Source organism: Manis javanica, chromosome X (assembly GCF_040802235.1).
Source record: "Manis javanica isolate MJ-LG chromosome X, MJ_LKY, whole genome shotgun sequence".
Lineage (NCBI taxonomy): Eukaryota > Metazoa > Chordata > Mammalia > Pholidota > Manidae > Manis > Manis javanica.
Window position 1 is genome coordinate 59,290,887 of NC_133174.1, and position 14,554 is coordinate 59,305,440.

Below are 14,554 nucleotides of genomic sequence, written 5' to 3' on the forward strand. Positions count from 1 at the left end.
ATTAAGCTATTATAAACAGTTTGATGATTATTTATTTCTCTCCCTCCTCCATTCTTTATATGTTAGGTGTTTTATTCTGTGCTCTTTTGTGTTTCCTTTCACTGCTATTGTGAGTAGTTGATTTTATTTTTTGCCTTCAGTTAGTGTTTGGTCGGTCTCCTTCGTTTGTTGTGATTTTATTTCCTCTGTTGACATCTGTTTTGACTTAGGAGTGTTTCCATCTAGAGCAGTTCCTTTAAAATATCCTGGAGAGGTGGTTTGTGGGAGGCAAATTCCCTCAAATTTTGCTTGTCTGGGAATTGTTCAATCCCTCCTTCATATTTAAATGATAATTGTGCTGGATACAGTAGTCTTGGTTCGAGGCCCTTCTGTTTCATTGCATTAAGTATATCATGCCATTCTCTTCTGGCCTGTAAGGTTTCTGTTGTGAAGTCTAATGATAGCCTGATGGCTTTTCCTTTGTAGGTGACCATTTCTCTCTCTCTGGCTGCCTTTAATACTCTGTCCTTGTTTTTAATCTTTGCCATTTTAATTATTATGTGTCTTGGTGTTGTCCTCCTTGGGTCCCTTGTGTTGTGAGTTCTGTGGGCTTCCATGTTCTGAGAGACTATTTCATCCCCCAGTTTGGGGAAGTTTTCAGCAATTATTTCTTCAAAGACACTTTCTATCCCTTTTTCTCTCTTCTTCTTCTTCTTCTTCTTCTGGTACCCCTATAATGTGAATATTGTTCCATTTGGATTGGTCACACATTTGTCTTAGTATTCTTTCATTCCTGGAGATCCTTTTACCTCTCTCTGCCTCAGCTTCTCTGTGTTCCTGTTCTCTGATTTCTCTTCCATTAATGTTGTCTTGCACCTCATCCAGTCTGCTCTTAAGTCCTTCCAGAGATTGTTTTATTTCTGTATTCTCCCTCCTAACTTGATCCTTCAGCTCTTGCATATTTCTCTGCAGGTCCATCAGAATGGGTATGGCCTTTTCTTGAATTCTTTTTCAGGAAGATTGGTTAAATCTATCTTCCCAGGCTCCCTCTCAGGAATTGTCTGGGTGTTTCTGGAATGGATCATATTCTTCTTCCTTTTCATGGCTTTAGAGGTAGTTGTGGGCAGTTGGCACATGTGTTAGGTTGGAGAAGAAAGTCCCTTCCTGCTTGCTGGTCACCTTGCCCTCCTTGGAGCAGCTTCTGGTTTTATTTTCTGAGCCACCATGGGCGGAGCAGCTGTTGGGGCAGCCCAGAGCCCTGTGGAGAGGGGCAGGCGCACTGGGTGTGCTCTCTTGCAAGAATGGTGACCCTTGCCACCCTGTCCAGGCTTCCTCTGTCTGTGCACTCCAGTGGGGCCTCTGAGTCTGGCCCAGGTGGCTGCAGAGGAGGCTCTGGGCCATTGCTGTGGGTGCAGTTCTCTCAGGCTGCTCTCGTGCTATGGCAGGGCAGCACTGGAGGGGGGAATGGATGGGAGGCTGTGGTGAGGGACTTCAGAGCTGCACTGCCTCCCAGGGGGCTGGAGTGCCTGAATTTCCCTGGGATTCCCAGCTGCTGGGCTGAGTGTGCTGGGATGCTTCCATCCCACTGTGAAGCCCCTGTCCCTTTATCACTTTCAAAAAGTCTCACTTTTCTTTTGTCCCAGGGGCACTGGCTGTTGTTACCCGCTCACAGATTTTACTACTCCGTTTCCCTAATATCCAGCACACCATGTAAAATGTGTCTGTGTTCCCGGTGCAGATAACTAGGGCTGGGTTCTTAGCAGTCCTGAGCCCCCACTCCCTCCCCGCTCCAACTCCTCTCCTCCCACCAGTCATCTGGGGTGGGGTGAGGAGGCACTTGGGTCCCGCTGGACTGTGGCTTTTATCTTACCCCCTTCATGATGTGCTGAGTTCTCGCAGATGTAAATGTAGCCTGGCTGTTGTACTATATCTTCCGGCCTCTCTTTTAGGAATAGTTGTATTTGTTGTATTTTCAAAAATGTATATGGTTTTGGGAGGAGATTTCCGCTGCCCTACTCACATGGCCATCTTAGCTCCTCCTCTGGCTCTACCTTTTTACCCTTCCTAATGTGGTCTTCTCTTCTTCACCTGTATGTATGGTCTGTTCTGAAGTCTTCAAGACATTTTCAGGGTTAGTTTGATTTGCTGAAGTTGTTTCCTTGGTGTGCATGTGGGAGGACATTTTCACCTTGCCTTCTTACTCTGCCATCTTTTCCTTGCTCCCACAGTTAAATTTCTCAGTGTGATGATTGCATTAAGATTTTGTAGCAGACTATCTCTTTTATTAAGAGATACATGCCAAAACATATCTGTAATGTCTTCAAGTAACTCAAATGATTCAACAAAACAATTTTAAAAAGCAAAAGGAGAGAATATGGCAAATGTGCAAAATGTTAATAATGGGCAAATCTAGGTGAAGGATAAGTGGGTGATCCTTGCAATTTTCTTGCAACTATCCGTGGCAGAAGCATTTATAAGTAAAAAATTGGGGGAAAAAGAGGGTATTATGGACCATTTTTCTCCAATCACTTTGAAAACTTGAGAAAGGTAACTCATCTGTAAAAAAAAAAAATTTCCAAAAACTGACTGAAGGAGGAACAACCAACATGAGGTGTTCCATACCCACAAGGAAATACATCAGTACTCAGAACGCTTTTCACAAAAAACCCCAGGCTCCTCTACTTAATACGGACAAGCATCCTAGGCAAAAATATTTTTAACTTGACATGAACTTTGAGGAAAAACAGAAAAGGAGGGACACTCTCCAACTCATTTTGTGAGGATGGAATAACTTGACACTATATCCTGTCAAGGACAGTTTGGGAAACAGAAATTGTGGGTCAGTCACATGCTCTTGACATAGAAGCAAGGGTCAGAAACAGAATATTAGCAAACTGAATCTTATAGGATATAAGAAGGATAAAACATAATGTGCCATGACTATATTTGATTCATCCCAGGAATACAACCCTGAGTTAACTTCAGAAAATAAGGTAAGGTAATATAATATTCCACATTAACTGATTGCAGGAGAAAATTATGATCCTCATATTCAGAGAAAAACACTTAATAGCATCAATATCCACTTGTGACATACTTTATTACATCTTTTTTTAAAGGTGTTAAAGATGCGGTATGAGTCTTTATGAACTCATACTGTTAGGGGATCACTACCAGAATCAAATATAACCCATTTTCATCACCATAAAAATTCCTTCTGGTAGTTAAACCCCTTCTCTCAACCCCCAGATCCTGGCAACCACCGATCTGCTTTTCTGTCCCTGTAGTTTTGCCTTTCCAAGAATGTCACATAAGTGGAAGCAAGTAGTGTGTAGACTTTTGCATTTGGCTTCCTTCACAGGCAGGGACACAGATGGCACTTCTGGAGGTGCAATGTACCATGACTTCTCCCAAGCAGTAGCTACATGGCTCGATCACTTCATAATTATTTGTCAAATTGTAGGTATATGTTTTCTGTAATTATGTACATGTATACAGTGCTTTATAGATATAATTAATGCTTAATTTCAGGTAATTTTTCTTTCACATCTTTATAAGGGCTATGCATTAAATAGCAATTGTTATCCTTTATAAAAGTCCTAAAAATCCTAAGAAGTCAGGATGGCACTTACCTTGGGAGGACTGGGGAGGATAAGTGATTGGCTTTGGCATAAAAAGGGTCCCAAAGGTACTGGCATGTTCTCTAAATTTGAGTGGTGCTTACCAGGGCTTCTACGTCACACAAAAGCAGGGGCACCACGCACCCTGTAGTCGTGCCAATGGTGCCTCCAGGAGTCAGGCAGGTAGCGTTCACACGGTCACCCTGGCAGCCCGAGTGTGCCTGGCTGGACCTGGCAAACTTGGGCGAGAGTATCCTCATTCTAAGTCAGCTGAGAGGCAATTGTAATTACATCTGCGACCTTAAGCCCCCATTGCCACGCAAGGTAACATGTTAGCCGATTCCAGGAATTAGGATGTGGACATCCTTGGGGACCATTACTCTGCCTACCACACCCTGCTCCCTCTCTAGTGCTCACCTCCTCCTACCTTCCCTGGGTTTGCCAATCCCCCCCAAGAGTCCAGAGAGAGTGGTTTGGCCACTCCTGGTGGTGGTGCTGGTGGCAGTGGGGGTAATGGAGAGGGGCATCTGCCCAGGAGCTGGGTAGGTAGCAGGATGGGGAAGGATGGGGCCTAGGGCTCTCCAGGTGAGCCCCACTGCCTCCTTGGCTAGACAGGAGGCTTGAGGGGAAGGCAACAGCGACACATTGTATTAGGATAGGGGTCTGACAGCCTCATTTCCCCTGGGACCCAGATGTATTTTTTTGATCTATGGGCCAGAATTGGTCACTTATGAATACCCCCTGGACCTGCAAGGCCCTAGCTGGTAGCCTGTGATGTACACTGTTATAGCAATGCTATTGTGCTGTAGTTGGTGTGAATATGGAACAGAGAGACCATGTGCTCAGAGGAGGGAAGGGAGCCTGGCAAAACTAGTCACTGGGGTTGTGTTCATGTTCTCCCACGACTCCCTCAATGTGCTTCTCCTCATCCTCACCCTTGGTGACCATGCCCCTCACCTCCTGGAGCAGTGTCTGTGCTGGACTTCTGCCCATTCATAACTTGCCTGCATGTCTGGCTGGTTGGAAACCCCAGTTGGAAAGTCTCTGCCAAACTCATTCACTCAGACAGCAGCACACTGTTACCCTAACAAGAAATTACCACTGTCGGGTTGGGGTCAAATCTGTAGCCTAAGCAATCCAGCTCACCTTCACAAGTGAGGGTTTAGAAGTGGAAGCATTGAGTCCCACCAACGTTATTCTGCACCCCTGAGGTCCATGGCTGTCCCATTTGGGACGTGGGGGTCTGTCACCTGAGCTCTGGCCATGGGCCTGCAAGAGAGACAGGGTGAGTGTGGGGGACAGTGGACTGAGTCTGCCCCATTTCCGGGAGAAGGCACCCTACTGCCCATCTGTACTGTGCCCTCCCGCCTGTGTCCTGGCTAGCTCAACTGGGGCAGTCTCCTATGTGAGCTCCCTGCTTCTTAGATGAGGGGTGTCCCGGCTACTCTGATGAAGTCGACCTTCCCACTCTCACTCCATCGACACACACAAGAGATGTCAGATACCGCAGGATCACAGACTAGGATCCAGAGCCTCCTCCAAAGACTCCAGCATTCTGAGTGTTCCGACATGCCATAGTGCAGTTTGGCAACTTCCCTGTCATTCCCCTCCTGTGCTTTAGGGATTTAACAACACCCCCCGAAACATAGACCCAACCCTTGCTCTTGCTCACTCCATCCTTTCTGGATTCTTGACCAGTCTCCACTCCCCTTATTCTGCAGTCACATCTTTCCCCTTCAAAGGAGATTATCCCCAAACACTATCATTCACAACCACAGGCGCACACATGCCAACCATGAATGTTCCATTCCCCATCATCCCTCCATTTATATATTAAACCCCAGTCACTCAGCAACCCGGTACCCTCCATCACTCGGTACCCTCTTGTACTGAAGCCCTAGCCCTGGGTCCTGGCTGAAGGAAGGAGGTGGTCCCCAAACGCGAGCAACAGGGAAATCAAACACGGAGTTCAGATTAAGTCTCATGTGACCTAGAGAGGCCTCTGGGAGATTGAGCTGGGACACCGAAATAGCATTTCCAGGAACATCTGTGTCGTGGGTGTATTTGCCAGGGCTGTGCAAGAACACTGAGACCTATCAAGCATGCCTGCCATAGAAACTGGCCACTTTCCACTCAAGGGCATGGAGAGGACCAGGCTGGGGGAGGGCTGGTTAGCTGGCTAGGACAGGAGGGATGTGAAAATCTGGGGGCCAGATCATCCATTTCTAGCTGCTGGGTGGGCAGTTTCCCCAAGGTTGGCCCAGAACCACCACGACAGACTCCTTGCTCTGAACTCCAGCCCAGAAACCAACCTGTGCTTTCCCTGTCATGTTCCCTGTACCTCCGTTCTTGCTCTGCAAGCCCCTGGACTGTGAGTTCTGCATCCTCCCCTCTACTGAAGTCAAGGAGGGCAACCCCACGGGATCAGTAACCAAGTGTCAAAGGTGACGGCTTTGTCAAAGGAGAGGAGGACGTCACATGGGACCACGGGTAACTTATCCTGTGCATGGTGGCACCTGAGGGAGGTAAGGACTCCGCAGAGAACACTGGGCCTTGGGAGAGGGAAGATGAGGCCCACCACATTCTTTAACACCTGCTGAAGCACAGGTGCAGGGAAAGCTGCCAAAGGAAAGCCACAAGGGAGGCCAAGGGCACACGGCCAGCCAGCCAGGGTGGATGGGACAAGCAGGACCGAGATCCCAACCAGGGAGGGGAAGAGGGCTTAGAGTTCTGGAAGGGGATCTGGAGATCCTGCTGAAGGGTAGGGGTAGGAACAGCAATACCTGGGAACCCAGAGACCCAAGAGGAGGAGATCAGGAGAGAAACCAAGAGGGCCTGCAGGGGGAAGGGAGGAACTGCTCATGTGGCCAGGCAGAGCCCACACAGAGGCCAGACCCAGGGCCCTCTGGTGGCCTGACCGCAGGGCCCCTACTAGAGGCTGGCCCGGACTCCCCACAGGGAGAAGGCCACTGCACAATGCCAAAGGTGCTGTTCTGGAAAAGGCTCTGAAGTGGAGCAGCTCCCAGCCCCACCCCTCTCCCACTCCTCCCGGCCCCCAGAGACCAGACAGACCACAGAATTTGAGAGGTACTTTAATTTGAAACTGCTGTGAACTGGGGTGGGGAGGGGGCAAAAGAAGCAGGAGAGGAAGCCCCGGCTGAGGCAGAACAACAGGAGGGACCCAGCTTGGCCACAGCTCCCTTGCTCCATAGCGACCAGCTGCTCCTCTTGTACAAAGACACTGGGCTCAACCTGTGGAACAGAGCAGAGTCAGGGAAAAGCCTCGGGTCAGGGCCGGCCCACAGCCCTCCTCAACAGCCAGGGCTATGGGAAGTGGCATGGAGTGTGTAACACTCACTTCAAAGGGCCTGGAACTTGTCAACCAGGGACTGCATGGCCGCTGAAACAGAGAGAGGCCTAAGAAGGCGCTGCAGACATGGGGACAGATAAACCCATACGCCCTGTCACCCTGGGGGGCACTGACTAGCCCTGCAACCTGAAACCCCCTGCAGCCCCTGTCCACAGGGCCCAGGACTCACTCACTGACTCACTCATCCACCACCTGAATTAAATATGGACACGTTTAGTAAATGGGAGCTAAAGTGTCAGTACTTCTCAAGCTTTGGGACATATCAGAACCTCTCAGAACTTGTCATTCATACACACACACACCCCATACTAGCCATACCAAGCGGTAGGTAAAGGGAAAATCAATGGGGCATCTCTAAACGTCCTGAGAAGAGAAGATCTCATTTTTGCAAAGTGTGATGCAGTGCAGGCGATGCTTTCCCATTTGCACCCCCCACCTGCCACCCCCTGGCCAGTGAACATGCACAGCAGGCTCCAGGGCCAGGCCTGCTAGGCTCTCCTCCCCCACGGGAGTGTACCCCCAGCCCGGCCACCCTCCACCCCCTAGATTCAGCACCGAGACTCCAGTCTGCCTCCTGCCCCTGCCCCAGCCCCAGCCTGAGGTTCCTCATACCGAGTTGCTTTTTAAGCTCATCTATTTCTCTCTGTAGCACCACACACTAGGCCGGCAGACAGCAGAAAAGGAGAAATGGTTAGAATGCTCTAACCTCCTGTATCCTTGACCTCCCACCTGCCTGCCCTCCCCCCTCCCCCAGGCCCTCCATCCCGAAGCCCAGTGGCCAGACTGGCATGGGCTCCTCTGTGGAAAGGAGGTGCCTTCCCTCCGTGGGGTGCAGGACTGGGGAGGGGGAACGTCAGTTTAACCTGGACTCGGATCCCACCATCTAACTTGGGCCTGCACTCCTAGGAGCCAGAGGAAGCATTACCTGACAACATCCCTGTGCTCCAGCAGGTTGCTGCTTCCTTTCTGGTCTTGGGGAGACGTCAAGTGGTTCCTGGTCACCTGAGAGGGAAAGAACACAAAATCCAGCTTCCAAGGCTCCCAGTGAGGCAGAAAGGGCTTAGCGGCATCCAACATGAGGCAGCACCACCCTCTGCTGGCCACAAGTTGGCCCTGCTCTGCCCAGCTGCTGCAGCCTCCCCTCTGGGCGTGCCTCCCCTGTTCCTCTGGGGCAGCCCATCTGCAACTGTGCTCGCCCAGGACCCCAAGGGCTGTGGCTCTGGGTGGCACCCTCCCAGAGCTGCAGCCATGGCCAGCCCCTGGGATGAGCAACATGGCCAAACAGGACTTAACAGAAAACGCTTGGCTCCACTCAGAGTCGATGTCCAGAGGTGTACTTTATGGCACTGCCACCGATTACCCCTGCCACCCAAACCCCACGCACACGATGGCTAGCCCTGTCCACACCCCATTTCCTGTGTGAGAAGCTGCCCGGCAGGCAGGTTGTCAGGGAGCGAGGATGAGCCCCCAGCAGAGCCAGAGCTTCCCTCCTCATGCCCTCTCCCTTCCCCTCTTATCAAATCCCTCTTATCAAACCCACAAGACTCAGGCCTGCAAGAGTGCAGGCCCAAGTTAGATGGTGGGATCCGAGTCCAGGTTAAACTGACGTTCCCCCTCCCCAGTCCTGCACCCCACGGAGGGAGGGCACCTCCTTTCCACAGAGGAGCCCATGCCAGTCTGGCCACTGGGCTTCGGGATGGAGGGCCTGGGGGAGGGGGGAGGGCAGGCAGGTGGGAGGTCAAGGATACAGGAGGTTAGAGCATTCTAACCATTTCTCCTTTTCTGCTGTCTGCCGGCCTAGTGTGTGGTGCTACAGAGAGAAATAGATGAGCTTAAAAAGCAACTCGGTATGAGGAACCTCAGGCTGGGGCTGAGGCAGGGGCAAGAGGCAGACCGGAGTCTCGGTGCCGAATCTAGGGGGTGGGGGGTGCCGGCCCTCTGGGCATGATGTCTTCCTGGATCAGGGTCAAGGGCTGTGAGTTTCCTGGAACCTGGGGGGCTCTGGTGTCCAGGTTGCCAATGTGGCATTCTCCACGATGCATACACAGACAACATGGCCCTGGCCTGGGTGCTGGAGGCTATAACAAAAATTTCTCACTGGTAGGGGGCCGAGGGGGTACCTGCACGTGTGTGCTTAGGGCTGGGGTGAGTCAGGGAATGGAGAAGGAAATTCAGAGGCTGACCTCATTAGCACCTTTGTCCCTCAGTCAGCCCCAGGCCAGGAGGCAGAGCTGAGCTAGGTGAGGGAAGAGTGGGGCACTGAAAAAGCCCAGGCCCCTGGGAGGCAGGCTGGGGGAATAGCTAGGATGTAGGAATCAGGAAGGTAACAATGGGGATCTAAACACTGAACCTGTGCCTCCCAAACTCTGAAGGGGTCCCTGATCCAAATCAGCCACCAGCCCTCCCTTCCCTTCAATCCCAGCCCCCCTGGGGGAGAGGGCAGAAAACCTGCAGACAAGGGTCAGTCCGGAATGGCGCCGGCACACACAGAGCATCATCCTCCTGTCTGCCCCTACTGAAACGACCCCAATCTGGCATCCTAACGACCCAGGGTGCCTGGGGACAACCGCTGAGGGGTGGACGGTGGAGGTCAAGAGGTGGTGGTGTGGGGGTGGGGGGAGGGGTAAAGCATGGGGAGGGAGAGAGGAGCAGCAGCATGGCCTACTCACTTGGCCCTTTGGGACTGGGTCTCCATCTGGATCGTTATCTCCTCCCACCAGCAGCTCAAACTCTCGTGTCCTCCTGGCCACAGAATTCTTCCCAGCACCCCTGTGCTTGGAGTGTTTGGCAAACAAATGGACCAACGAATACCTCTTGGACTTCCCAGGCAGTGGAACCCCAGAGATTGGGGGGAAGGTGGCTGTCTCCAGGGGAGTTGCTGGGACTCTCTGGCCCCAGGAAGGAAAGGTTTTCCCCAGGGTACCTTTGGAGACATCCTCTAGGGACTTCTTCCCCTGGGCCACCTTCTTCTTAGGAGTGGCTTGGTGCAGGCCGCCTGTGCTGGCCGTGCCGACAGCAGTTCCCACTCCTGCTCCAGGGTAGCTGGGCCTGCTCCCCGCCTTCTACCAGAACACACTCTGCATTTTCTTAGCAGAAGAGATGTCCAGCTGGCCAAGAGCCTGCCTTTCCACAGCTGAAGTGAACCCTCGGGGAGCTGAGGACAGGACGGAGCCTGGCACATGAGGGAAATTCTCCCTGAGGTGTAAATTCATGCTTCTGGGTGTATCCCCGGAATCCTAGGGGCTGCTGGGCTTGGTCTGGCCTCCTTCTTTGGGGTAAAGGCTCATTCTCATCAGCTGGATCTCACCCAACTCATCTGATGAGTTGGGGTCCAAAGGCGGCCCAGTCTGGCCCTCTGCCAAGGGCCGCTGGCGACCCACATCGACCTTCCGCCTACTCTTACTGCCTCTCTTAGACAACCTCCCCCAGGCCCAGTGCTCGTGGAACTCACCCAGCTGGAGCAGGGTGGCAGAAGCTGCCTGCGATTCCACACAGCCAAGGGCAAGCGCGCCCCCACCACCGGGCCCTGACTCTGGGCCTGGCCACTTGACCGAGCCCTCAGAGGTGCAGCTCTCTGGGGATGGCTTTCTGCACCCACCTGGGGTACCCCGGTCACTCAGCTGCTGCGTGACGGCCGCCGCTACAGACTCGTCAGAGAGGTGGGACGCGTAGTGCAGAGCGTCTCTCTTGTCCTGGGCCGGGGAGCCAGGTCGGCCTTCATGGCCCCAAAGCATGGGCCCTCCCACCTCCATAACTTCCCGCTCAGACTCGAAGCCCTGGGGGTCCAGGAACCCACCCTTGCCGCTGCAGGGCGCCCCCCTTTCTAGGTCTAGCGCCAGTCCCCACGGGGCTCCGGGATCTGTGGAGTGGACGCCGGCCTGCTTCCCACCCTCTGAGCCGAAACTGCCCCACACGCAGACATTTTGTTGGGAAGCTCATGCTGCGCATTTGCGCAGGCCCGGCTCCCAGGCAACGACCTCCAAGGTCACTGCCCCTGCGATAGTGGCAAGGCTCTGAGTGTGTGGGTGCCTCATGAGATTGCATCAAACCTTGCGTGCCTTCTGCTCATTGGCCCACCCTGCCCCTCCCACCCCACTCCCCCTGCCTCTCCCCCCACCACTCCCCCTGCCCCTCCCCCCACCGCTCCCCGTGCCTGGCCCCTTCCCCCACCGCCACCGCCCCTCCCCCCACCAACCAGCAAGCCTTGCTGGCCCACCCCTCTAGGCCTTAGCCGATAGGGCCGGGGCGTTTGCTCCATGAACAAACAAGCCCTTGGTCCCTCTGGACTGGAGTCGGCGGGTCACGTCTCTCGTCCCACCTCTTCCAAGTTCGGCTTCGCCTGGTTGGGAACCTACGTCCCAATTTCCAATCAGGAGCTGAGCTCTGAGCGTCCGTTTCCCATCCCCAAAGCCGGGCAATGATGGCACCTGTTAGTGAGGCTTGGCGGCATGAAACATCACGATGGAGGTGAAGCACCTGGCGCAGAGGGGTGCTGCCAGCCGCCATTCCACACCGAGACTTACCATGACCTGATAGGAAAATGGGCACAGGCAGCCAGCAGTGATCAGGGCTCGGCTCACTCTTCCCATAAAGGGCCAGAGGGCAAATGCTGTCATGATTATGGGCGGTACGGCCGCTGTCGCAGGAACTGCGAGTGACGGTTGCTATAGGTGTTACATGTGGCCTGTGACTGTGTGCTCAGCAAACTTTACTGGCAGGCCTGTTGGGCAGACAGGCTGGGGTTTGCCCCCCTCCCTCCCTGAGCCCCTGCCCCACTCCAAGTCAGTTCAAAGGAGAGGCAATTCCGATGGCCAGTGCACACCCCAGAAGATGCTCACCATCACTAATCCTGCAGGTACGAGCTAAAACCACCAATCAGTTGTCCGGCACCAGGTTTCAACCCTCGAAGAACATAACCATTCCAAGGGTGGGAGGGTTGTGACCAGTCTCATGCTTTTACCCTCTGCTGGGGGGACCGTGGTGCCGGGGGGTGGGGTGGGGGGAGGGGTTGGTGGTGGTGGTGGTGATGGTTGTGGTGGCTGCGGCAGCAGCAGTGCAGAGGCGTCATCTGGAGAGGGGAGATGGGTAATTTGGCAGAATGAATGGAAAGCAACTTCTACCACAAGTTGTGTGTGCCTGGTGCTCTTCTAAGTGCTGTGGGCAAGAACGAACACATGCTCACGACAGTCCAAGGATTGAAGTACCCCCATATTAGTGCCCTCAGGTGAGGCACTGATGACAGGTTCAGCCACTGGCCCAAGGTCACTGGGTTTGTTGGGATCTGCTACAGGTCAGAAACCATGCAGTCGGGCTCCAGAGATCTGCTCTGGGCCTAGAATCTTTAGCCTGGGAAACGTGCATTCCCGCTGTGACCGGCTCAGGCCGCTGCCAGGCCTGGTACATTTTCCAGAGACAGGCCAGTATGTGTGCTTGGTGTATGAGGGACACATGCACAAGGGTGTTGGTTGCAGAAACTGGGAATGCTCTGAGTTCCCATCAGTAAGGAGAGGGATGAGTGCAACGTGGCCTGTGTATCCAGTAGATTAAAGCTCAGCAGTCAGAAGGGACGCATGAGGCTGTGTTCACAGATTGCAGAGGCATCCTCGTGAGTGCATAGAGCAAAGCTGCAGAACAAGGCCGTTGGACGCACGTTTGTAAATTATAAAAGAAAGAAAAAGAAACCAAGTCAACCCTGCATAATGTTTGAGAACACATACAGGTGTGTGTACAGGTATGTTTGAAAGGTCTGGGAGGAAACACAGCCAATGGGGGACAGTGGTGGTGGCCGTGGCAGTGGCAGTGGGGTGCCAGTTACCCTCTCAGACTTCCCTGACACTACTGCTTCCCAGCATCCATGAGCTGAGCAGTCCTGGTATCTGGAGTGTGGTCCCTGCTCCCTTGACTTCTCTAAGGCCCCCCAGTATTAGAATTTCCCTTGCTTGACACTCAATCCCTGGTCCAACAGCCCTGCTTTCCTCCAACACCTTTCTTCCTCCCTTTCCCATCCGTACTCCTCTGTCTTCCTGTCACCTTTCCCTCCTGCATCCTACTCTGGCTGACCTACAAGGGAGGCCTGGGGTGCCTCAACACCTGTTGCCTGCAGGAACTCAAAGGCCTGATTTCTCTGGGTCTGCCCTTGAGAAGCCTGCCATGCTGGAGCAGGTTACAAAGCAGGGGATATTCAATCCACTCCAACTCTGCAGTCAGCCTCATGGAGTGTGCCCCAGCCCCAACACTGCATCCCTGCCATGTCTGGAGATTGCTCTCTCCCACTTCACCCAGTGACTCTTCAAGTCATGGTGTGTGCTATCTCAGGTATGCTAAAGTAGATAATGAAGGGTCCAGCAAAATCTCCTATGCCAAGCGCCATCCTAGGACACATAACCGATGGATCCATTCGAAGCCCCTGATTCCCCTCTGGCCATTTCCATTCCATCCCTGTCTCTGTCCCTGTAGAGAGAATCCTAGACCTTTTCCACATGTTCTACACTCGCTTCATCCCTGCTGCTCTCTTACTTCCTCTTCCCCTGCATCCCACAGGTGCCCAATGGCATCAGAATCTCTTTTAAACACCCCACCCACCCTCACCAGGATCCCATAGCGGTTTGACTTACTATCTTGGCCTGGGGCAGGGGCCAGCGTCAGAGGATCCTCTTGGCCTTCCCCAGCACAATAGCTCTTGCCCTGCAGACCAGTGACCCAATGTGGGGGTTATTGTTCCAACTGCCAAGTGTCAACTCGTGAGCTGGAGCAATGACCACTGTGTTGGCCCAGGGACCCAGCTGACTCAGTGGGAACTGATCACTATCTCCAACACTTTAAATTACTAGGGCCTCATAAGCCCTACTCATCGTGATACTTTGGGCCTCCAGAACAAATGTCAGTTCAAACCTTGTATCCTGTAGTTCTTCAAATGTTGGGGTATTCCTCCTTCCCCAGCCTACAGTCACCTGAGAAATGGCAGTCATTCTCTGTGGAGAAAGATAGTGGCATCATAACAGCATATATACTAACCACCTTGCTTCTGAATCCTTCCTCCTCGGGACCCATCCACCTCTTCAGTCAGTGGGGCCAGTCTCAAAATTGGCTCAGGGCCAGGAACTGTGCAAGAGGTTGTGACTTTCTACTGGGACAGCCACCATCCTTCTCCTGCATTCTTGCGTTTCTCTGGTTATAGTTGCCCCTAGGGAGCCAGGCTGCCTGAACCATCTTCTCAGCTCCCTGCCCATCAAGCGCTCTTGACTGCCCTTCTAACCTTGCCAGTTGTTCCTGGAAATGTGCTCCCCTGGCAACTCTTGGTTAAGAGCCGCCCTCTGTCCTCAGTTACATTAGACAGTAGTGAGCCCAGGCGGGGACCGCTTTCCTTCCATCACCCGCACTGGCTTGCAGAGAGCAGCCACCAAACTTTTAGTGATGCAGGGTCCCCTCTCACCAGAACGCCCCTGATGGCTTTGGTGAATGGTGTGAGCTATTGGCCCTCCTGTGGAACATAACCTTCAGGCCATGTGATTGGCCTCACACTTTCTCTCCAATCCTGCATCACTCAACCTTTTTGTTCTTTCCTCTACTATTTGCCAGTCCAAGG

General features: G+C 53.1%; 1 pseudogene; it reads right to left on the bottom strand.

Annotated features, from left to right (window-relative positions):
- Positions 1–6,958: 6,958 nt before the first annotated feature.
- On the bottom strand, positions 6,959–11,475 carry LOC118969202 (uncharacterized protein CXorf49 homolog; annotated as a pseudogene).
- Between the last annotated feature and the right edge of the window lie 3,079 nt (positions 11,476–14,554).